We start from the raw sequence: 26434 nt of genomic DNA, 5'->3' as shown, positions 1-26434 counted from the left end.
CATTTTTAGGTGCTCTGAGGATGTTGAGGGATTACATATGAATGATCTTGATATTTGGATATCATTTGTGAAGTTGTTTGATGTGATCAATTATGTGGTAAATTGCTCTAGCAGTTTGCAGGGGGAGCACTCGAAGCCTAATCCTTTTGAAATGGAAATTTTATGTTTTGCTCTGAGAACGATTTTCGCTGGAGTCAAGCTTTTAAAATATTAAAAGCATTGTTTTGGCGGGTTTTTAAATGGAAATGAATTTGAATATCTTGAATCCAACGTTTTTAAACTTTTCTCAAACAAAGAAACAAAGTAAAAAACTTGCGTCGGTTTTAATTTTTCATAGCGTTACGTGTAAGTTAGAAAGGATTTTGGAGCTTAAAAACATCAGACTTTGTTTCTGAGCAATTATGGGCGTAAAAACCATTCGCACGGTTATTGCACGATTTTAATTTTTCGTCGTTTTTCATACTCATTTTGCTTTTAGATACATTTTTAGGTGCTCTGAGGATGTTGAGGGATTACATATGAATGATCTTGATATTTGGATATCATTTGTGAAGTTGTTTGATGTGATCAATTATGTGGTAAATTGCTCTAGCAGTTTGCAGGGGGAGCACTCGAAGCCTAATCCTTTTGAAATGGAAATTTTATGTTTTGCTCTGAGAACGATTTTCGTCAAGCTTTTAAAATATGAAAAGCATTGTTTTGGCGGGTTTTTAAATGGAAATGAATTTGAATATCTTGAATCCAACGTTTTTAAACTTTTCTCAAACAAAGAAACAAAGTAAAAAACTTGCGTCGGTTTTAATTTTTCATAGCGTTACGTGTAAGTTAGAAAGGATTTTGGAGCTTAAAAACATCAGACTTTGTTTCTGAGCAATTATGGGCGTAAAAACCATTCGCACGGTTATTGCACGATTTTAATTTTTCGTCGTTTTTCATACTCATTTTGCTTTTAGATACATTTTTAGGTGCTCTGAGGATGTTGAGGGATTACATATGAATGATCTTGATATTTGGATATCATTTGTGAAGTTGTTTGATGTGATCAATTATGTGGTAAATTGCTCTAGCAGTTTGCAGGGGGAGCACTCGAAGCCTAATCCTTTTGAAATGGAAATTTTATGTTTTGCTCTGAGAACGATTTTCGCTGGAGTCAAGCTTTTAAAATATGAAAAGCATTGTTTTGGCGGGTTTTTAAATGGAAATGAATTTGAATATCTTGAATCCAACGTTTTTAAACTTTTCTCAAACAAAGAAACAAAGTAAAAAACTTGCGTCGGTTTTAATTTTTCATAGCGTTACGTGTAAGTTAGAAAGGATTTTGGAGCTTAAAAACATCAGACTTTGTTTCTGAGCAATTATGGGCGTAAAAACCATTCGCACGGTTATTGCACGATTTTAATTTTTCGTCGTTTTTCATACTCATTTTGCTTTTAGATACATTTTTAGGTGCTCTGAGGATGTTGAGGGATTACATATGAATGATCTTGATATTTGGATATCATTTGTGAAGTTGTTTGATGTGATCAATTATGTGGTAAATTGCTCTAGCAGTTTGCAGGGGGAGCACTCGAAGCCTAATCCTTTTGAAATGGAAATTTTATGTTTTGCTCTGAGAACGATTTTCGCTGGAGTCAAGCTTTTAAAATATGAAAAGCATTGTTTTGGCGGGTTTTTAAATGGAAATGAATTTGAATATCTTGAATCCAACGTTTTTAAACTTTTCTCAAACAAAGAAACAAAGTAAAAAACTTGCGTCGGTTTTAATTTTTCATAGCGTTACGTGTAAGTTAGAAAGGATTTTGGAGCTTAAAAACATCAGACTTTGTTTCTGAGCAATTATGGGCGTAAAAACCATTCGCACGGTTATTGCACGATTTTAATTTTTCGTCGTTTTTCATACTCATTTTGCTTTTAGATACATTTTTAGGTGCTCTGAGGATGTTGAGGGATTACATATGAATGATCTTGATATTTGGATATCATTTGTGAAGTTGTTTGATGTGATCAATTATGTGGTAAATTGCTCTAGCAGTTTGCAGGGGGAGCACTCGAAGCCTAATCCTTTTGAAATGGAAATTTTATGTTTTGCTCTGAGAACGATTTTCGCTGGAGTCAAGCTTTTAAAATATGAAAAGCATTGTTTTGGCGGGTTTTTAAATGGAAATGAATTTGAATATCTTGAATCCAACGTTTTTAAACTTTTCTCAAACAAAGAAACAAAGTAAAAAACTTGCGTCGGTTTTAATTTTTCATAGCGTTACGTGTAAGTTAGAAAGGATTTTGGAGCTTAAAAACATCAGACTTTGTTTCTGAGCAATTATGGGCGTAAAAACCATTCGCACGGTTATTGCACGATTTTAATTTTTCGTCGTTTTTCATACTCATTTTGCTTTTAGATACATTTTTAGGTGCTCTGAGGATGTTGAGGGATTACATATGAATGATCTTGATATTTGGATATCATTTGTGAAGTTGTTTGATGTGATCAATTATGTGGTAAATTGCTCTAGCAGTTTGCAGGGGGAGCACTCGAAGCCTAATCCTTTTGAAATGGAAATTTTATGTTTTGCTCTGAGAACGATTTTCGCTGGAGTCAAGCTTTTAAAATATTAAAAGCATTGTTTTGGCGGGTTTTTAAATGGAAATGAATTTGAATATCTTGAATCCAACGTTTTTAAACTTTTCTCAAACAAAGAAACAAAGTAAAAAACTTGCGTCGGTTTTAATTTTTCATAGCGTTACGTGTAAGTTAGAAAGGATTTTGGAGCTTAAAAACATCAGACTTTGTTTCTGAGCAATTATGGGCGTAAAAACCATTCGCACGGTTATTGCACGATTTTAATTTTTCGTCGTTTTTCATACTCATTTTGCTTTTAGATACATTTTTAGGTGCTCTGAGGATGTTGAGGGATTACATATGAATGATCTTGATATTTGGATATCATTTGTGAAGTTGTTTGATGTGATCAATTATGTGGTAAATTGCTCTAGCAGTTTGCAGGGGGAGCACTCGAAGCCTAATCCTTTTGAAATGGAAATTTTATGTTTTGCTCTGAGAACGATTTTCGTCAAGCTTTTAAAATATGAAAAGCATTGTTTTGGCGGGTTTTTAAATGGAAATGAATTTGAATATCTTGAATCCAACGTTTTTAAACTTTTCTCAAACAAAGAAACAAAGTAAAAAACTTGCGTCGGTTTTAATTTTTCATAGCGTTACGTGTAAGTTAGAAAGGATTTTGGAGCTTAAAAACATCAGACTTTGTTTCTGAGCAATTATGGGCGTAAAAACCATTCGCACGGTTATTGCACGATTTTAATTTTTCGTCGTTTTTCATACTCATTTTGCTTTTAGATACATTTTTAGGTGCTCTGAGGATGTTGAGGGATTACATATGAATGATCTTGATATTTGGATATCATTTGTGAAGTTGTTTGATGTGATCAATTATGTGGTAAATTGCTCTAGCAGTTTGCAGGGGGAGCACTCGAAGCCTAATCCTTTTGAAATGGAAATTTTATGTTTTGCTCTGAGAACGATTTTCGCTGGAGTCAAGCTTTTAAAATATGAAAAGCATTGTTTTGGCGGGTTTTTAAATGGAAATGAATTTGAATATCTTGAATCCAACGTTTTTAAACTTTTCTCAAACAAAGAAACAAAGTAAAAAACTTGCGTCGGTTTTAATTTTTCATAGCGTTACGTGTAAGTTAGAAAGGATTTTGGAGCTTAAAAACATCAGACTTTGTTTCTGAGCAATTATGGGCGTAAAAACCATTCGCACGGTTATTGCACGATTTTAATTTTTCGTCGTTTTTCATACTCATTTTGCTTTTAGATACATTTTTAGGTGCTCTGAGGATGTTGAGGGATTACATATGAATGATCTTGATATTTGGATATCATTTGTGAAGTTGTTTGATGTGATCAATTATGTGGTAAATTGCTCTAGCAGTTTGCAGGGGGAGCACTCGAAGCCTAATCCTTTTGAAATGGAAATTTTATGTTTTGCTCTGAGAACGATTTTCGCTGGAGTCAAGCTTTTAAAATATGAAAAGCATTGTTTTGGCGGGTTTTTAAATGGAAATGAATTTGAATATCTTGAATCCAACGTTTTTAAACTTTTCTCAAACAAAGAAACAAAGTAAAAAACTTGCGTCGGTTTTAATTTTTCATAGCGTTACGTGTAAGTTAGAAAGGATTTTGGAGCTTAAAAACATCAGACTTTGTTTCTGAGCAATTATGGGCGTAAAAACCATTCGCACGGTTATTGCACGATTTTAATTTTTCGTCGTTTTTCATACTCATTTTGCTTTTAGATACATTTTTAGGTGCTCTGAGGATGTTGAGGGATTACATATGAATGATCTTGATATTTGGATATCATTTGTGAAGTTGTTTGATGTGATCAATTATGTGGTAAATTGCTCTAGCAGTTTGCAGGGGGAGCACTCGAAGCCTAATCCTTTTGAAATGGAAATTTTATGTTTTGCTCTGAGAACGATTTTCGCTGGAGTCAAGCTTTTAAAATATGAAAAGCATTGTTTTGGCGGGTTTTTAAATGGAAATGAATTTGAATATCTTGAATCCAACGTTTTTAAACTTTTCTCAAACAAAGAAACAAAGTAAAAAACTTGCGTCGGTTTTAATTTTTCATAGCGTTACGTGTAAGTTAGAAAGGATTTTGGAGCTTAAAAACATCAGACTTTGTTTCTGAGCAATTATGGGCGTAAAAACCATTCGCACGGTTATTGCACGATTTTAATTTTTCGTCGTTTTTCATACTCATTTTGCTTTTAGATACATTTTTAGGTGCTCTGAGGATGTTGAGGGATTACATATGAATGATCTTGATATTTGGATATCATTTGTGAAGTTGTTTGATGTGATCAATTATGTGGTAAATTGCTCTAGCAGTTTGCAGGGGGAGCACTCGAAGCCTAATCCTTTTGAAATGGAAATTTTATGTTTTGCTCTGAGAACGATTTTCGCTGGAGTCAAGCTTTTAAAATATGAAAAGCATTGTTTTGGCGGGTTTTTAAATGGAAATGAATTTGAATATCTTGAATCCAACGTTTTTAAACTTTTCTCAAACAAAGAAACAAAGTAAAAAACTTGCGTCGGTTTTAATTTTTCATAGCGTTACGTGTAAGTTAGAAAGGATTTTGGAGCTTAAAAACATCAGACTTTGTTTCTGAGCAATTATGGGCGTAAAAACCATTCGCACGGTTATTGCACGATTTTAATTTTTCGTCGTTTTTCATACTCATTTTGCTTTTAGATACATTTTTAGGTGCTCTGAGGATGTTGAGGGATTACATATGAATGATCTTGATATTTGGATATCATTTGTGAAGTTGTTTGATGTGATCAATTATGTGGTAAATTGCTCTAGCAGTTTGCAGGGGGAGCACTCGAAGCCTAATCCTTTTGAAATGGAAATTTTATGTTTTGCTCTGAGAACGATTTTCGCTGGAGTCAAGCTTTTAAAATATGAAAAGCATTGTTTTGGCGGGTTTTTAAATGGAAATGAATTTGAATATCTTGAATCCAACGTTTTTAAACTTTTCTCAAACAAAGAAACAAAGTAAAAAACTTGCGTCGGTTTTAATTTTTCATAGCGTTACGTGTAAGTTAGAAAGGATTTTGGAGCTTAAAAACATCAGACTTTGTTTCTGAGCAATTATGGGCGTAAAAACCATTCGCACGGTTATTGCACGATTTTAATTTTTCGTCGTTTTTCATACTCATTTTGCTTTTAGATACATTTTTAGGTGCTCTGAGGATGTTGAGGGATTACATATGAATGATCTTGATATTTGGATATCATTTGTGAAGTTGTTTGATGTGATCAATTATGTGGTAAATTGCTCTAGCAGTTTGCAGGGGGAGCACTCGAAGCCTAATCCTTTTGAAATGGAAATTTTATGTTTTGCTCTGAGAACGATTTTCGCTGGAGTCAAGCTTTTAAAATATGAAAAGCATTGTTTTGGCGGGTTTTTAAATGGAAATGAATTTAAATATCTTGAATCCAACGTTTTTAAACTTTTCTCAAACAAAGAAACAAAGTAAAAAACTTGCGTCGGTTTTAATTTTTCATAGCGTTACGTGTAAGTTAGAAAGGATTTTGGAGCTTAAAAACATCAGACTTTGTTTCTGAGCAATTATGGGCGTAAAAACCATTCGCACGGTTATTGCACGATTTTAATTTTTCGTCGTTTTTCATACTCATTTTGCTTTTAGATACATTTTTAGGTGCTCTGAGGATGTTGAGGGATTACATATGAATGATCTTGATATTTGGATATCATTTGTGAAGTTGTTTGATGTGATCAATTATGTGGTAAATTGCTCTAGCAGTTTGCAGGGGGAGCACTCGAAGCCTAATCCTTTTGAAATGGAAATTTTATGTTTTGCTCTGAGAACGATTTTCGCTGGAGTCAAGCTTTTAAAATATGAAAAGCATTGTTTTGGCGGGTTTTTAAATGGAAATGAATTTGAATATCTTGAATCCAACGTTTTTAAACTTTTCTCAAACAAAGAAACAAAGTAAAAAACTTGCGTCGGTTTTAATTTTTCATAGCGTTACGTGTAAGTTAGAAAGGATTTTGGAGCTTAAAAACATCAGACTTTGTTTCTGAGCAATTATGGGCGTAAAAACCATTCGCACGGTTATTGCACGATTTTAATTTTTCGTCGTTTTTCATACTCATTTTGCTTTTAGATACATTTTTAGGTGCTCTGAGGATGTTGAGGGATTACATATGAATGATCTTGATATTTGGATATCATTTGTGAAGTTGTTTGATGTGATCAATTATGTGGTAAATTGCTCTAGCAGTTTGCAGGGGGAGCACTCGAAGCCTAATCCTTTTGAAATGGAAATTTTATGTTTTGCTCTGAGAACGATTTTCGCTGGAGTCAAGCTTTTAAAATATGAAAAGCATTGTTTTGGCGGGTTTTTAAATGGAAATGAATTTGAATATCTTGAATCCAACGTTTTTAAACTTTTCTCAAACAAAGAAACAAAGTAAAAAACTTGCGTCGGTTTTAATTTTTCATAGCGTTACGTGTAAGTTAGAAAGGATTTTGGAGCTTAAAAACATCAGACTTTGTTTCTGAGCAATTATGGGCGTAAAAACCATTCGCACGGTTATTGCACGATTTTAATTTTTCGTCGTTTTTCATACTCATTTTGCTTTTAGATACATTTTTAGGTGCTCTGAGGATGTTGAGGGATTACATATGAATGATCTTGATATTTGGATATCATTTGTGAAGTTGTTTGATGTGATCAATTATGTGGTAAATTGCTCTAGCAGTTTGCAGGGGGAGCACTCGAAGCCTAATCCTTTTGAAATGGAAATTTTATGTTTTGCTCTGAGAACGATTTTCGTCAAGCTTTTAAAATATGAAAAGCATTGTTTTGGCGGGTTTTTAAATGGAAATGAATTTGAATATCTTGAATCCAACGTTTTTAAACTTTTCTCAAACAAAGAAACAAAGTAAAAAACTTGCGTCGGTTTTAATTTTTCATAGCGTTACGTGTAAGTTAGAAAGGATTTTGGAGCTTAAAAACATCAGACTTTGTTTCTGAGCAATTATGGGCGTAAAAACCATTCGCACGGTTATTGCACGATTTTAATTTTTCGTCGTTTTTCATACTCATTTTGCTTTTAGATACATTTTTAGGTGCTCTGAGGATGTTGAGGGATTACATATGAATGATCTTGATATTTGGATATCATTTGTGAAGTTGTTTGATGTGATCAATTATGTGGTAAATTGCTCTAGCAGTTTGCAGGGGGAGCACTCGAAGCCTAATCCTTTTGAAATGGAAATTTTATGTTTTGCTCTGAGAACGATTTTCGCTGGAGTCAAGCTTTTAAAATATGAAAAGCATTGTTTTGGCGGGTTTTTAAATGGAAATGAATTTGAATATCTTGAATCCAACGTTTTTAAACTTTTCTCAAACAAAGAAACAAAGTAAAAAACTTGCGTCGGTTTTAATTTTTCATAGCGTTACGTGTAAGTTAGAAAGGATTTTGGAGCTTAAAAACATCAGACTTTGTTTCTGAGCAATTATGGGCGTAAAAACCATTCGCACGGTTATTGCACGATTTTAATTTTTCGTCGTTTTTCATACTCATTTTGCTTTTAGATACATTTTTAGGTGCTCTGAGGATGTTGAGGGATTACATATGAATGATCTTGATATTTGGATATCATTTGTGAAGTTGTTTGATGTGATCAATTATGTGGTAAATTGCTCTAGCAGTTTGCAGGGGGAGCACTCGAAGCCTAATCCTTTTGAAATGGAAATTTTATGTTTTGCTCTGAGAACGATTTTCGCTGGAGTCAAGCTTTTAAAATATGAAAAGCATTGTTTTGGCGGGTTTTTAAATGGAAATGAATTTGAATATCTTGAATCCAACGTTTTTAAACTTTTCTCAAACAAAGAAACAAAGTAAAAAACTTGCGTCGGTTTTAATTTTTCATAGCGTTACGTGTAAGTTAGAAAGGATTTTGGAGCTTAAAAACATCAGACTTTGTTTCTGAGCAATTATGGGCGTAAAAACCATTCGCACGGTTATTGCACGATTTTAATTTTTCGTCGTTTTTCATACTCATTTTGCTTTTAGATACATTTTTAGGTGCTCTGAGGATGTTGAGGGATTACATATGAATGATCTTGATATTTGGATATCATTTGTGAAGTTGTTTGATGTGATCAATTATGTGGTAAATTGCTCTAGCAGTTTGCAGGGGGAGCACTCGAAGCCTAATCCTTTTGAAATGGAAATTTTATGTTTTGCTCTGAGAACGATTTTCGCTGGAGTCAAGCTTTTAAAATATGAAAAGCATTGTTTTGGCGGGTTTTTAAATGGAAATGAATTTGAATATCTTGAATCCAACGTTTTTAAACTTTTCTCAAACAAAGAAACAAAGTAAAAAACTTGCGTCGGTTTTAATTTTTCATAGCGTTACGTGTAAGTTAGAAAGGATTTTGGAGCTTAAAAACATCAGACTTTGTTTCTGAGCAATTATGGGCGTAAAAACCATTCGCACGGTTATTGCACGATTTTAATTTTTCGTCGTTTTTCATACTCATTTTGCTTTTAGATACATTTTTAGGTGCTCTGAGGATGTTGAGGGATTACATATGAATGATCTTGATATTTGGATATCATTTGTGAAGTTGTTTGATGTGATCAATTATGTGGTAAATTGCTCTAGCAGTTTGCAGGGGGAGCACTCGAAGCCTAATCCTTTTGAAATGGAAATTTTATGTTTTGCTCTGAGAACGATTTTCGCTGGAGTCAAGCTTTTAAAATATGAAAAGCATTGTTTTGGCGGGTTTTTAAATGGAAATGAATTTGAATATCTTGAATCCAACGTTTTTAAACTTTTCTCAAACAAAGAAACAAAGTAAAAAACTTGCGTCGGTTTTAATTTTTCATAGCGTTACGTGTAAGTTAGAAAGGATTTTGGAGCTTAAAAACATCAGACTTTGTTTCTGAGCAATTATGGGCGTAAAAACCATTCGCACGGTTATTGCACGATTTTAATTTTTCGTCGTTTTTCATACTCATTTTGCTTTTAGATACATTTTTAGGTGCTCTGAGGATGTTGAGGGATTACATATGAATGATCTTGATATTTGGATATCATTTGTGAAGTTGTTTGATGTGATCAATTATGTGGTAAATTGCTCTAGCAGTTTGCAGGGGGAGCACTCGAAGCCTAATCCTTTTGAAATGGAAATTTTATGTTTTGCTCTGAGAACGATTTTCGCTGGAGTCAAGCTTTTAAAATATGAAAAGCATTGTTTTGGCGGGTTTTTAAATGGAAATGAATTTGAATATCTTGAATCCAACGTTTTTAAACTTTTCTCAAACAAAGAAACAAAGTAAAAAACTTGCGTCGGTTTTAATTTTTCATAGCGTTACGTGTAAGTTAGAAAGGATTTTGGAGCTTAAAAACATCAGACTTTGTTTCTGAGCAATTATGGGCGTAAAAACCATTCGCACGGTTATTGCACGATTTTAATTTTTCGTCGTTTTTCATACTCATTTTGCTTTTAGATACATTTTTAGGTGCTCTGAGGATGTTGAGGGATTACATATGAATGATCTTGATATTTGGATATCATTTGTGAAGTTGTTTGATGTGATCAATTATGTGGTAAATTGCTCTAGCAGTTTGCAGGGGGAGCACTCGAAGCCTAATCCTTTTGAAATGGAAATTTTATGTTTTGCTCTGAGAACGATTTTCGCTGGAGTCAAGCTTTTAAAATATGAAAAGCATTGTTTTGGCGGGTTTTTAAATGGAAATGAATTTGAATATCTTGAATCCAACGTTTTTAAACTTTTCTCAAACAAAGAAACAAAGTAAAAAACTTGCGTCGGTTTTAATTTTTCATAGCGTTACGTGTAAGTTAGAAAGGATTTTGGAGCTTAAAAACATCAGACTTTGTTTCTGAGCAATTATGGGCGTAAAAACCATTCGCACGGTTATTGCACGATTTTAATTTTTCGTCGTTTTTCATACTCATTTTGCTTTTAGATACATTTTTAGGTGCTCTGAGGATGTTGAGGGATTACATATGAATGATCTTGATATTTGGATATCATTTGTGAAGTTGTTTGATGTGATCAATTATGTGGTAAATTGCTCTAGCAGTTTGCAGGGGGAGCACTCGAAGCCTAATCCTTTTGAAATGGAAATTTTATGTTTTGCTCTGAGAACGATTTTCGCTGGAGTCAAGCTTTTAAAATATGAAAAGCATTGTTTTGGCGGGTTTTTAAATGGAAATGAATTTGAATATCTTGAATCCAACGTTTTTAAACTTTTCTCAAACAAAGAAACAAAGTAAAAAACTTGCGTCGGTTTTAATTTTTCATAGCGTTACGTGTAAGTTAGAAAGGATTTTGGAGCTTAAAAACATCAGACTTTGTTTCTGAGCAATTATGGGCGTAAAAACCATTCGCACGGTTATTGCACGATTTTAATTTTTCGTCGTTTTTCATACTCATTTTGCTTTTAGATACATTTTTAGGTGCTCTGAGGATGTTGAGGGATTACATATGAATGATCTTGATATTTGGATATCATTTGTGAAGTTGTTTGATGTGATCAATTATGTGGTAAATTGCTCTAGCAGTTTGCAGGGGGAGCACTCGAAGCCTAATCCTTTTGAAATGGAAATTTTATGTTTTGCTCTGAGAACGATTTTCGCTGGAGTCAAGCTTTTAAAATATGAAAAGCATTGTTTTGGCGGGTTTTTAAATGGAAATGAATTTGAATATCTTGAATCCAACGTTTTTAAACTTTTCTCAAACAAAGAAACAAAGTAAAAAACTTGCGTCGGTTTTAATTTTTCATAGCGTTACGTGTAAGTTAGAAAGGATTTTGGAGCTTAAAAACATCAGACTTTGTTTCTGAGCAATTATGGGCGTAAAAACCATTCGCACGGTTATTGCACGATTTTAATTTTTCGTCGTTTTTCATACTCATTTTGCTTTTAGATACATTTTTAGGTGCTCTGAGGATGTTGAGGGATTACATATGAATGATCTTGATATTTGGATATCATTTGTGAAGTTGTTTGATGTGATCAATTATGTGGTAAATTGCTCTAGCAGTTTGCAGGGGGAGCACTCGAAGCCTAATCCTTTTGAAATGGAAATTTTATGTTTTGCTCTGAGAACGATTTTCGCTGGAGTCAAGCTTTTAAAATATGAAAAGCATTGTTTTGGCGGGTTTTTAAATGGAAATGAATTTGAATATCTTGAATCCAACGTTTTTAAACTTTTCTCAAACAAAGAAACAAAGTAAAAAACTTGCGTCGGTTTTAATTTTTCATAGCGTTACGTGTAAGTTAGAAAGGATTTTGGAGCTTAAAAACATCAGACTTTGTTTCTGAGCAATTATGGGCGTAAAAACCATTCGCACGGTTATTGCACGATTTTAATTTTTCGTCGTTTTTCATACTCATTTTGCTTTTAGATACATTTTTAGGTGCTCTGAGGATGTTGAGGGATTACATATGAATGATCTTGATATTTGGATATCATTTGTGAAGTTGTTTGATGTGATCAATTATGTGGTAAATTGCTCTAGCAGTTTGCAGGGGGAGCACTCGAAGCCTAATCCTTTTGAAATGGAAATTTTATGTTTTGCTCTGAGAACGATTTTCGCTGGAGTCAAGCTTTTAAAATATGAAAAGCATTGTTTTGGCGGGTTTTTAAATGGAAATGAATTTGAATATCTTGAATCCAACGTTTTTAAACTTTTCTCAAACAAAGAAACAAAGTAAAAAACTTGCGTCGGTTTTAATTTTTCATAGCGTTACGTGTAAGTTAGAAAGGATTTTGGAGCTTAAAAACATCAGACTTTGTTTCTGAGCAATTATGGGCGTAAAAACCATTCGCACGGTTATTGCACGATTTTAATTTTTCGTCGTTTTTCATACTCATTTTGCTTTTAGATACATTTTTAGGTGCTCTGAGGATGTTGAGGGATTACATATGAATGATCTTGATATTTGGATATCATTTGTGAAGTTGTTTGATGTGATCAATTATGTGGTAAATTGCTCTAGCAGTTTGCAGGGGGAGCACTCGAAGCCTAATCCTTTTGAAATGGAAATTTTATGTTTTGCTCTGAGAACGATTTTCGCTGGAGTCAAGCTTTTAAAATATGAAAAGCATTGTTTTGGCGGGTTTTTAAATGGAAATGAATTTGAATATCTTGAATCCAACGTTTTTAAACTTTTCTCAAACAAAGAAACAAAGTAAAAAACTTGCGTCGGTTTTAATTTTTCATAGCGTTACGTGTAAGTTAGAAAGGATTTTGGAGCTTAAAAACATCAGACTTTGTTTCTGAGCAATTATGGGCGTAAAAACCATTCGCACGGTTATTGCACGATTTTAATTTTTCGTCGTTTTTCATACTCATTTTGCTTTTAGATACATTTTTAGGTGCTCTGAGGATGTTGAGGGATTACATATGAATGATCTTGATATTTGGATATCATTTGTGAAGTTGTTTGATGTGATCAATTATGTGGTAAATTGCTCTAGCAGTTTGCAGGGGGAGCACTCGAAGCCTAATCCTTTTGAAATGGAAATTTTATGTTTTGCTCTGAGAACGATTTTCGCTGGAGTCAAGCTTTTAAAATATGAAAAGCATTGTTTTGGCGGGTTTTTAAATGGAAATGAATTTGAATATCTTGAATCCAACGTTTTTAAACTTTTCTCAAACAAAGAAACAAAGTAAAAAACTTGCGTCGGTTTTAATTTTTCATAGCGTTACGTGTAAGTTAGAAAGGATTTTGGAGCTTAAAAACATCAGACTTTGTTTCTGAGCAATTATGGGCGTAAAAACCATTCGCACGGTTATTGCACGATTTTAATTTTTCGTCGTTTTTCATACTCATTTTGCTTTTAGATACATTTTTAGGTGCTCTGAGGATGTTGAGGGATTACATATGAATGATCTTGATATTTGGATATCATTTGTGAAGTTGTTTGATGTGATCAATTATGTGGTAAATTGCTCTAGCAGTTTGCAGGGGGAGCACTCGAAGCCTAATCCTTTTGAAATGGAAATTTTATGTTTTGCTCTGAGAACGATTTTCGCTGGAGTCAAGCTTTTAAAATATGAAAAGCATTGTTTTGGCGGGTTTTTAAATGGAAATGAATTTGAATATCTTGAATCCAACGTTTTTAAACTTTTCTCAAACAAAGAAACAAAGTAAAAAACTTGCGTCGGTTTTAATTTTTCATAGCGTTACGTGTAAGTTAGAAAGGATTTTGGAGCTTAAAAACATCAGACTTTGTTTCTGAGCAATTATGGGCGTAAAAACCATTCGCACGGTTATTGCACGATTTTAATTTTTCGTCGTTTTTCATACTCATTTTGCTTTTAGATACATTTTTAGGTGCTCTGAGGATGTTGAGGGATTACATATGAATGATCTTGATATTTGGATATCATTTGTGAAGTTGTTTGATGTGATCAATTATGTGGTAAATTGCTCTAGCAGTTTGCAGGGGGAGCACTCGAAGCCTAATCCTTTTGAAATGGAAATTTTATGTTTTGCTCTGAGAACGATTTTCGTCAAGCTTTTAAAATATGAAAAGCATTGTTTTGGCGGGTTTTTAAATGGAAATGAATTTGAATATCTTGAATCCAACGTTTTTAAACTTTTCTCAAACAAAGAAACAAAGTAAAAAACTTGCGTCGGTTTTAATTTTTCATAGCGTTACGTGTAAGTTAGAAAGGATTTTGGAGCTTAAAAACATCAGACTTTGTTTCTGAGCAATTATGGGCGTAAAAACCATTCGCACGGTTATTGCACGATTTTAATTTTTCGTCGTTTTTCATACTCATTTTGCTTTTAGATACATTTTTAGGTGCTCTGAGGATGTTGAGGGATTACATATGAATGATCTTGATATTTGGATATCATTTGTGAAGTTGTTTGATGTGATCAATTATGTGGTAAATTGCTCTAGCAGTTTGCAGGGGGAGCACTCGAAGCCTAATCCTTTTGAAATGGAAATTTTATGTTTTGCTCTGAGAACGATTTTCGCTGGAGTCAAGCTTTTAAAATATGAAAAGCATTGTTTTGGCGGGTTTTTAAATGGAAATGAATTTGAATATCTTGAATCCAACGTTTTTAAACTTTTCTCAAACAAAGAAACAAAGTAAAAAACTTGCGTCGGTTTTAATTTTTCATAGCGTTACGTGTAAGTTAGAAAGGATTTTGGAGCTTAAAAACATCAGACTTTGTTTCTGAGCAATTATGGGCGTAAAAACCATTCGCACGGTTATTGCACGATTTTAATTTTTCGTCGTTTTTCATACTCATTTTGCTTTTAGATACATTTTTAGGTGCTCTGAGGATGTTGAGGGATTACATATGAATGATCTTGATATTTGGATATCATTTGTGAAGTTGTTTGATGTGATCAATTATGTGGTAAATTGCTCTAGCAGTTTGCAGGGGGAGCACTCGAAGCCTAATCCTTTTGAAATGGAAATTTTATGTTTTGCTCTGAGAACGATTTTCGCTGGAGTCAAGCTTTTAAAATATGAAAAGCATTGTTTTGGCGGGTTTTTAAATGGAAATGAATTTGAATATCTTGAATCCAACGTTTTTAAACTTTTCTCAAACAAAGAAACAAAGTAAAAAACTTGCGTCGGTTTTAATTTTTCATAGCGTTACGTGTAAGTTAGAAAGGATTTTGGAGCTTAAAAACATCAGACTTTGTTTCTGAGCAATTATGGGCGTAAAAACCATTCGCACGGTTATTGCACGATTTTAATTTTTCGTCGTTTTTCATACTCATTTTGCTTTTAGATACATTTTTAGGTGCTCTGAGGATGTTGAGGGATTACATATGAATGATCTTGATATTTGGATATCATTTGTGAAGTTGTTTGATGTGATCAATTATGTGGTAAATTGCTCTAGCAGTTTGCAGGGGGAGCACTCGAAGCCTAATCCTTTTGAAATGGAAATTTTATGTTTTGCTCTGAGAACGATTTTCGCTGGAGTCAAGCTTTTAAAATATGAAAAGCATTGTTTTGGCGGGTTTTTAAATGGAAATGAATTTGAATATCTTGAATCCAACGTTTTTAAACTTTTCTCAAACAAAGAAACAAAGTAAAAAACTTGCGTCGGTTTTAATTTTTCATAGCGTTACGTGTAAGTTAGAAAGGATTTTGGAGCTTAAAAACATCAGACTTTGTTTCTGAGCAATTATGGGCGTAAAAACCATTCGCACGGTTATTGCACGATTTTAATTTTTCGTCGTTTTTCATACTCATTTTGCTTTTAGATACATTTTTAGGTGCTCTGAGGATGTTGAGGGATTACATATGAATGATCTTGATATTTGGATATCATTTGTGAAGTTGTTTGATGTGATCAATTATGTGGTAAATTGCTCTAGCAGTTTGCAGGGGGAGCACTCGAAGCCTAATCCTTTTGAAATGGAAATTTTATGTTTTGCTCTGAGAACGATTTTCGCTGGAGTCAAGCTTTTAAAATATGAAAAGCATTGTTTTGGCGGGTTTTTAAATGGAAATGAATTTGAATATCTTGAATCCAACGTTTTTAAACTTTTCTCAAACAAAGAAACAAAGTAAAAAACTTGCGTCGGTTTTAATTTTTCATAGCGTTACGTGTAAGTTAGAAAGGATTTTGGAGCTTAAAAACATCAGACTTTGTTTCTGAGCAATTATGGGCGTAAAAACCATTCGCACGGTTATTGCACGATTTTAATTTTTCGTCGTTTTTCATACTCATTTTGCTTTTAGATACATTTTTAGGTGCTCTGAGGATGTTGAGGGATTACATATGAATGATCTTGATATTTGGATATCATTTGTGAAGTTGTTTGATGTGATCAATTATGTGGTAAATTGCTCTAGCAGTTTGCAGGGGGAGCACTCGAAGCCTAATCCTTTTGAAATGGAAATTTTATGTTTTGCTCTGAGAACGATTTTCGTCAAGCTTTTAAAATATGAAAAGCATTGTTTTGGCGGGTTTTTAAATGGAAATGAATTTGAATATCTTGAATCCAACGTTTTTAAACTTTTCTCAAACAAAGAAACAAAGTAAAAAACTTGCGTCGGTTTTAATTTTTCATAGCGTTACGTGTAAGTTAGAAAGGATTTTGGAGCTTAAAAACATCAGACTTTGTTTCTGAGCAATTATGGGCGTAAAAACCATTCGCACGGTTATTGCACGATTTTAATTTTTCGTCGTTTTTCATACTCATTTTGCTTTTAGATACATTTTTAGGTGCTCTGAGGATGTTGAGGGATTACATATGAATGATCTTGATATTTGGATATCATTTGTGAAGTTGTTTGATGTGATCAATTATGTGGTAAATTGCTCTAGCAGTTTGCAGGGGGAGCACTCGAAGCCTAATCCTTTTGAAATGGAAATTTTATGTTTTGCTCTGAGAACGATTTTCGTCAAGCTTTTAAAATATGAAAAGCATTGTTTTGGCGGGTTTTTAAATGGAAATGAATTTGAATATCTTGAATCCAACGTTTTTAAACTTTTCTCAAACAAAGAAACAAAGTAAAAAACTTGCGTCGGTTTTAATTTTTCATAGCGTTACGTGTAAGTTAGAAAGGATTTTGGAGCTTAAAAACATCAGACTTTGTTTCTGAGCAATTATGGGCGTAAAAACCATTCGCACGGTTATTGCACGATTTTAATTTTTCGTCGTTTTTCATACTCATTTTGCTTTTAGATACATTTTTAGGTGCTCTGAGGATGTTGAGGGATTACATATGAATGATCTTGATATTTGGATATCATTTGTGAAGTTGTTTGATGTGATCAATTATGTGGTAAATTGCTCTAGCAGTTTGCAGGGGGAGCACTCGAAGCCTAATCCTTTTGAAATGGAAATTTTATGTTTTGCTCTGAGAACGATTTTCGTCAAGCTTTTAAAATATGAAAAGCATTGTTTTGGCGGGTTTTTAAATGGAAATGAATTTGAATATCTTGAATCCAACGTTTTTAAACTTTTCTCAAACAAAGAAACAAAGTAAAAAACTTGCGTCGGTTTTAATTTTTCATAGCGTTACGTGTAAGTTAGAAAGGATTTTGGAGCTTAAAAACATCAGACTTTGTTTCTGAGCAATTATGGGCGTAAAAACCATTCGCACGGTTATTGCACGATTTTAATTTTTCGTCGTTTTTCATACTCATTTTGCTTTTAGATACATTTTTAGGTGCTCTGAGGATGTTGAGGGATTACATATGAATGATCTTGATATTTGGATATCATTTGTGAAGTTGTTTGATGTGATCAATTATGTGGTAAATTGCTCTAGCAGTTTGCAGGGGGAGCACTCGAAGCCTAATCCTTTTGAAATGGAAATTTTATGTTTTGCTCTGAGAACGATTTTCGTCAAGCTTTTAAAATATGAAAAGCATTGTTTTGGCGGGTTTTTAAATGGAAATGAATTTGAATATCTTGAATCCAACGTTTTTAAACTTTTCTCAAACAAAGAAACAAAGTAAAAAACTTGCGTCGGTTTTAATTTTTCATAGCGTTACGTGTAAGTTAGAAAGGATTTTGGAGCTTAAAAACATCAGACTTTGTTTCTGAGCAATTATGGGCGTAAAAACCATTCGCACGGTTATTGCACGATTTTAATTTTTCGTCGTTTTTCATACTCATTTTGCTTTTAGATACATTTTTAGGTGCTCTGAGGATGTTGAGGGATTACATATGAATGATCTTGATATTTGGATATCATTTGTGAAGTTGTTTGATGTGATCAATTATGTGGTAAATTGCTCTAGCAGTTTGCAGGGGGAGCACTCGAAGCCTAATCCTTTTGAAATGGAAATTTTATGTTTTGCTCTGAGAACGATTTTCGCTAGAGTCAAGCTTTTAAAATATGAAAAGCATTGTTTTGGCGGGTTTTTAAATGGAAATGAATTTGAATATCTTGAATCCAACGTTTTTAAACTTTTCTCAAACAAAGAAACAAAGTAAAAAACTTGCGTCGGTTTTAATTTTTCATAGCGTTACGTGTAAGTTAGAAAGGATTTTGGAGCTTAAAAACATCAGACTTTGTTTCTGAGCAATTATGGGCGTAAAAACCATTCGCACGGTTATTGCACGATTTTAATTTTTCGTCGTTTTTCATACTCATTTTGCTTTTAGATACATTTTTAGGTGCTCTGAGGATGTTGAGGGATTACATATGAATGATCTTGATATTTGGATATCATTTGTGAAGTTGTTTGATGTGATCAATTATGTGGTAAATTGCTCTAGCAGTTTGCAGGGGGAGCACTCGAAGCCTAATCCTTTTGAAATGGAAATTTTATGTTTTGCTCTGAGAACGATTTTCGCTGGAGTCAAGCTTTTAAAATATGAAAAGCATTGTTTTGGCGGGTTTTTAAATGGAAATGAATTTGAATATCTTGAATCCAACGTTTTTAAACTTTTCTCAAACAAAGAAACAAAGTAAAAAACTTGCGTCGGTTTTAATTTTTCATAGCGTTACGTGTAAGTTAGAAAGGATTTTGGAGCTTAAAAACATCAGACTTTGTTTCTGAGCAATTATGGGCGTAAAAACCATTCGCACGGTTATTGCACGATTTTAATTTTTCGTCGTTTTTCATACTCATTTTGCTTTTAGATACATTTTTAGGTGCTCTGAGGATGTTGAGGGATTACATATGAATGATCTTGATATTTGGATATCATTTGTGAAGTTGTTTGATGTGATCAATTATGTGGTAAATTGCTCTAGCAGTTTGCAGGGGGAGCACTCGAAGCCTAATCCTTTTGAAATGGAAATTTTATGTTTTGCTCTGAGAACGATTTTCGCTGGAGTCAAGCTTTTAAAATATGAAAAGCATTGTTTTGGCGGGTTTTTAAATGGAAATGAATTTGAATATCTTGAATCCAACGTTTTTAAACTTTTCTCAAACAAAGAAACAAAGTAAAAAACTTGCGTCGGTTTTAATTTTTCATAGCGTTACGTGTAAGTTAGAAAGGATTTTGGAGCTTAAAAACATCAGACTTTGTTTCTGAGCAATTATGGGCGTAAAAACCATTCGCACGGTTATTGCACGATTTTAATTTTTCGTCGTTTTTCATACTCATTTTGCTTTTAGATACATTTTTAGGTGCTCTGAGGATGTTGAGGGATTACATATGAATGATCTTGATATTTGGATATCATTTGTGAAGTTGTTTGATGTGATCAATTATGTGGTAAATTGCTCTAGCAGTTTGCAGGGGGAGCACTCGAAGCCTAATCCTTTTGAAATGGAAATTTTATGTTTTGCTCTGAGAACGATTTTCGTCAAGCTTTTAAAATATGAAAAGCATTGTTTTGGCGGGTTTTTAAATGGAAATGAATTTGAATATCTTGAATCCAACGTTTTTAAACTTTTCTCAAACAAAGAAACAAAGTAAAAAACTTGCGTCGGTTTTAATTTTTCATAGCGTTACGTGTAAGTTAGAAAGGATTTTGGAGCTTAAAAACATCAGACTTTGTTTCTGAGCAATTATGGGCGTAAAAACCATTCGCACGGTTATTGCACGATTTTAATTTTTCGTCGTTTTTCATACTCATTTTGCTTTTAGATACATTTTTAGGTGCTCTGAGGATGTTGAGGGATTACATATGAATGATCTTGATATTTGGATATCATTTGTGAAGTTGTTTGATGTGATCAATTATGTGGTAAATTGCTCTAGCAGTTTGCAGGGGGAGCACTCGAAGCCTAATCCTTTTGAAATGGAAATTTTATGTTTTGCTCTGAGAACGATTTTCGCTGGAGTCAAGCTTTTAAAATATGAAAAGCATTGTTTTGGCGGGTTTTTAAATGGAAATGAATTTGAATATCTTGAATCCAACGTTTTTAAACTTTTCTCAAACAAAGAAACAAAGTAAAAAACTTGCGTCGGTTTTAATTTTTCATAGCGTTACGTGTAAGTTAGAAAGGATTTTGGAGCTTAAAAACATCAGACTTTGTTTCTGAGCAATTATGGGCGTAAAAACCATTCGCACGGTTATTGCACGATTTTAATTTTTCGTCGTTTTTCATACTCATTTTGCTTTTAGATACATTTTTAGGTGCTCTGAGGATGTTGAGGGATTACATATGAATGATCTTGATATTTGGATATCATTTGTGAAGTTGTTTGATGTGATCAATTATGTGGTAAATTGCTCTAGCAGTTTGCAGGGGGAGCACTCGAAGCCTAATCCTTTTGAAATGGAAATTTTATGTTTTGCTCTGAGAACGATTTTCGCTGGAGTCAAGCTTTTAAAATATGAAAAGCATTGTTTTGGCGGGTTTTTAAACGGAAATGAATTTGAATATCTTGAATCCAACGTTTTTAAACTTTTCTCAAACAAAGAAACAAAGTAAAAAACTTGCGTCGGTTTTAATTTTTCATAGCGTTACGTGTAAGTTAGAAAGGATTTTGGAGCTTAAAAACATCAGACTTTGTTTCTGAGCAATTATGGGCGTAAAAACCATTCGCACGGTTATTGCACGATTTTAATTTTTCGTCGTTTTTCATACTCATTTTGCTTTTAGATACATTTTTAGGTGCTCTGAGGATGTTGAGGGATTACATATGAATGATCTTGATATTTGGATATCATTTGTGAAGTTGTTTGATGTGATCAATTATGTGGTAAATTGCTCTAGCAGTTTGCAGGGGGAGCACTCGAAGCCTAATCCTTTTGAAATGGAAATTTTATGTTTTGCTCTGAGAACGATTTTCGCTGGAGTCAAGCTTTTAAAATATGAAAAGCATTGTTTTGGCGGGTTTTTAAACGGAAATGAATTTGAATATCTTGAATCCAACGTTTTTAAACTTTTCTCAAACAAAGAAACAAAGTAAAAAACTTGCGTCGGTTTTAATTTTTCATAGCGTTACGTGTAAGTTAGAAAGGATTTTGGAGCTTAAAAACATCAGACTTTGTTTCTGAGCAATTATGGGCGTAAAAACCATTCGCACGGTTATTGCACGATTTTAATTTTTCGTCGTTTTTCATACTCATTTTGCTTTTAGATACATTTTTAGGTGCTCTGAGGATGTTGAGGGATTACATATGAATGATCTTGATATTTGGATATCATTTGTGAAGTTGTTTGATGTGATCAATTATGTGGTAAATTGCTCTAGCAGTTTGCAGGGGGAGCACTCGAAGCCTAATCCTTTTGAAATGGAAATTTTATGTTTTGCTCTGAGAACGATTTTCGCTGGAGTCAAGCTTTTAAAATATGAAAAGCATTGTTTTGGCGGGTTTTTAAACGGAAATGAATTTGAATATCTTGAATCCAACGTTTTTAAACTTTTCTCAAACAAAGAAACAAAGTAAAAAACTTGCGTCGGTTTTAATTTTTCATAGCGTTACGTGTAAGTTAGAAAGGATTTTGGAGCTTAAAAACATCAGACTTTGTTTCTGAGCAATTATGGGCGTAAAAACCATTCGCACGGTTATTGCACGATTTTAATTTTTCGTCGTTTTTCATACTCATTTTGCTTTTAGATACATTTTTAGGTGCTCTGAGGATGTTGAGGGATTACATATGAATGATCTTGATATTTGGATATCATTTGTGAAGTTGTTTGATGTGATCAATTATGTGGTAAATTGCTCTAGCAGTTTGCAGGGGGAGCACTCGAAGCCTAATCCTTTTGAAATGGAAATTTTATGTTTTGCTCTGAGAACGATTTTCGCTGGAGTCAAGCTTTTAAAATATGAAAAGCATTGTTTTGGCGGGTTTTTAAACGGAAATGAATTTGAATATCTTGAATCCAACGTTTTTAAACTTTTCTCAAACAAAGAAACAAAGTAAAAAACTTGCGTCGGTTTTAATTTTTCATAGCGTTACGTGTAAGTTAGAAAGGATTTTGGAGCTTAAAAACATCAGACTTTGTTTCTGAGCAATTATGGGCGTAAAAACCATTCGCACGGTTATTGCACGATTTTAATTTTTCGTCGTTTTTCATACTCATTTTGCTTTTAGATACATTTTTAGGTGCTCTGAGGATGTTGAGGGATTACATATGAATGATCTTGATATTTGGATATCATTTGTGAAGTTGTTTGATGTGATCAATTATGTGGTAAATTGCTCTAGCAGTTTGCAGGGGGAGCACTCGAAGCCTAATCCTTTTGAAATGGAAATTTTATGTTTTGCTCTGAGAACGATTTTCGCTGGAGTCAAGCTTTTAAAATATGAAAAGCATTGTTTTGGCGGGTTTTTAAACGGAAATGAATTTGAATATCTTGAATCCAACGTTTTTAAACTTTTCTCAAACAAAGAAACAAAGTAAAAAACTTGCGTCGGTTTTAATTTTTCATAGCGTTACGTGTAAGTTAGAAAGGATTTTGGAGCTTAAAAACATCAGACTTTGTTTCTGAGCAATTATGGGCGTAAAAACCATTCGCACGGTTATTGCACGATTTTAATTTTTCGTCGTTTTTCATACTCATTTTGCTTTTAGATACATTTTTAGGTGCTCTGAGGATGTTGAGGGATTACATATGAATGATCTTGATATTTGGATATCATTTGTGAAGTTGTTTGATGTGATCAATTATGTGGTAAATTGCTCTAGCAGTTTGCAGGAGGAGCACTCGAAGCCTAATCCTTTTGAAATGGAAATTTTATGTTTTGCTCTGAGAACGATTTTCGTCAAGCTTTTAAAATATGAAAAGCATTGTTTTGGCGGGTTTTTAAATGGAAATGAATTTGAATATCTTGAATCCAACGTTTTTAAACTTTTCTCAAACAAAGAAACAAAGTAAAAAACTTGCGTCGGTTTTAATTTTTCATAGCGTTACGTGTAAGTTAGAAAGGATTTTGGAGCTTAAAAACATCAGACTTTGTTTCTGAGCAATTATGGGCGTAAAAACCATTCGCACGGTTATTGCACGATTTTAATTTTTCGTCGTTTTTCATACTCATTTTGCTTTTAGATACATTTTTAGGTGCTCTGAGGATGTTGAGGGATTACATATGAATGATCTTGATATTTGGATATCATTTGTGAAGTTGTTTGATGTGATCAATTATGTGGTAAATTGCTCTAGCAGTTTGCAGGGGGAGCACTCGAAGCCTAATCCTTTTGAAATGGAAATTTTATGTTTTGCTCTGAGAACGATTTTCGCTGGAGTCAAGCTTTTAAAATATGAAAAGCATTGTTTTGGCGGGTTTTTAAACGGAAATGAATTTGAATATCTTGAATCCAACGTTTTTAAACTTTTCTCAAACAAAGAAACAAAGTAAAAAACTTGCGTCGGTTTTAATTTTTCATAGCGTTACGTGTAAGTTAGAAAGGATTTTGGAGCTTAAAAACATCAGACTTTGTTTCTGAGCAATTATGGGCGTAAAAACCATTCGCACGGTTATTGCACGATTTTAATTTTTCGTCGTTTTTCATACTCATTTTGCTTTTAGATACATTTTTAGGTGCTCTGAGGATGTTGAGGGATTACATATGAATGATCTTGATATTTGGATATCATTTGTGAAGTTGTTTGATGTGATCAATTATGTGGTAAATTGCTCTAGCAGTTTGCAGGGGGAGCACTCGAAGCCTAATCCTTTTGAAATGGAAATTTTATGTTTTGCTCTGAGAACGATTTTCGCTGGAGTCAAGCTTTTAAAATATGAAAAGCATTGTTTTGGCGGGTTTTTAAATGGAAATGAATTTGAATATCTTGAATCCAACGTTTTTAAACTTTTCTCAAACAAAGAAACAAAGTAAAAAACTTGCGTCGGTTTTAATTTTTCATAGCGTTACGTGTAAGTTAGAAAGGATTTTGGAGCTTAAAAACATCAGACTTTGTTTCTGAGCAATTATGGGCGTAAAAACCATTCGCACGGTTATTGCACGATTTTAATTTTTCGTCGTTTTTCATACTCATTTTGCTTTTAGATACATTTTTAGGTGCTCTGAGGATGTTGAGGGATTACATATGAATGATCTTGATATTTGGATATCATTTGTGAAGTTGTTTGATGTGATCAATTATGTGGTAAATTGCTCTAGCAGTTTGCAGGGGGAGCACTCGAAGCCTAATCCTTTTGAAATGGAAATTTTATGTTTTGCTCTGAGAACGATTTTCGCTGGAGTCAAGCTTTTAAAATATGAAAAGCATTGTTTTGGCGGGTTTTTAAATGGAAATGAATTTGAATATCTTGAATCCAACGTTTTTAAACTTTTCTCAAACAAAGAAACAAAGTAAAAAACTTGCGTCGGTTTTAATTTTTCATAGCGTTACGTGTAAGTTAGAAAGGATTTTGGAGCTTAAAAACATCAGACTTTGTTTCTGAGCAATTATGGGCGTAAAAACCATTCGCACGGTTATTGCACGATTTTAATTTTTCGTCGTTTTTCATACTCATTTTGCTTTTAGATACATTTTTAGGTGCTCTGAGGATGTTGAGGGATTACATATGAATGATCTTGATATTTGGATATCATTTGTGAAGTTGTTTGATGTGATCAATTATGTGGTAAATTGCTCTAGCAGTTTGCAGGGGGAGCACTCGAAGCCTAATCCTTTTGAAATGGAAATTTTATGTTTTGCTCTGAGAACGATTTTCGCTGGAGTCAAGCTTTTAAAATATGAAAAGCATTGTTTTGGCGGGTTTTTAAATGGAAATGAATTTGAATATCTTGAATCCAACGTTTTTAAACTTTTCTCAAACAAAGAAACAAAGTAAAAAACTTGCGTCGGTTTTAATTTTTCATAGCGTTACGTGTAAGTTAGAAAGGATTTTGGAGCTTAAAAACATCAGACTTTGTTTCTGAGCAATTATGGGCGTAAAAACCATTCGCACGGTTATTGCACGATTTTAATTTTTCGTCGTTTTTCATACTCATTTTGCTTTTAGATACATTTTTAGGTGCTCTGAGGATGTTGAGGGATTACATATGAATGATCTTGATATTTGGATATCATTTGTGAAGTTGTTTGATGTGATCAATTATGTGGTAAATTGCTCTAGCAGTTTGCAGGGGGAGCACTCGAAGCCTAATCCTTTTGAAATGGAAATTTTATGTTTTGCTCTGAGAACGATTTTCGCTGGAGTCAAGCTTTTAAAATATGAAAAGCATTGTTTTGGCGGGTTTTTAAATGGAAATGAATTTGAATATCTTGAATCCAACGTTTTTAAACTTTTCTCAAACAAAGAAACAAAGTAAAAAACTTGCGTCGGTTTTAATTTTTCATAGCGTTACGTGTAAGTTAGAAAGGATTTTGGAGCTTAAAAACATCAGACTTTGTTTCTGAGCAATTATGGGCGTAAAAACCATTCGCACGGTTATTGCACGATTTTAATTTTTCGTCGTTTTTCATACTCATTTTGCTTTTAGATACATTTTTAGGTGCTCTGAGGATGTTGAGGGATTACATATGAATGATCTTGATATTTGGATATCATTTGTGAAGTTGTTTGATGTGATCAATTATGTGGTAAATTGCTCTAGCAGTTTGCAGGGGGAGCACTCGAAGCCTAATCCTTTTGAAATGGAAATTTTATGTTTTGCTCTGAGAACGATTTTCGCTGGAGTCAAGCTTTTAAAATATGAAAAGCATTGTTTTGGCGGGTTTTTAAATGGAAATGAATTTGAATATCTTGAATCCAACGTTTTTAAACTTTTCTCAAACAAAGAAACAAAGTAAAAAACTTGCGTCGGTTTTAATTTTTCATAGCGTTACGTGTAAGTTAGAAAGGATTTTGGAGCTTAAAAACATCAGACTTTGTTTCTGAGCAATTATGGGCGTAAAAACCATTCGCACGGTTATTGCACGATTTTAATTTTTCGTCGTTTTTCATACTCATTTTGCTTTTAGATACATTTTTAGGTGCTCTGAGGATGTTGAGGGATTACATAT

Source organism: Durio zibethinus, chromosome 5 (genome assembly GCF_047325235.1).
Source record: "Durio zibethinus cultivar Kanyao isolate XHJ-2024 chromosome 5, ASM4732523v1, whole genome shotgun sequence".
NCBI lineage: Eukaryota > Viridiplantae > Streptophyta > Magnoliopsida > Malvales > Malvaceae > Durio > Durio zibethinus.
Note: the sequence above shows the minus strand (reverse complement) of the source record.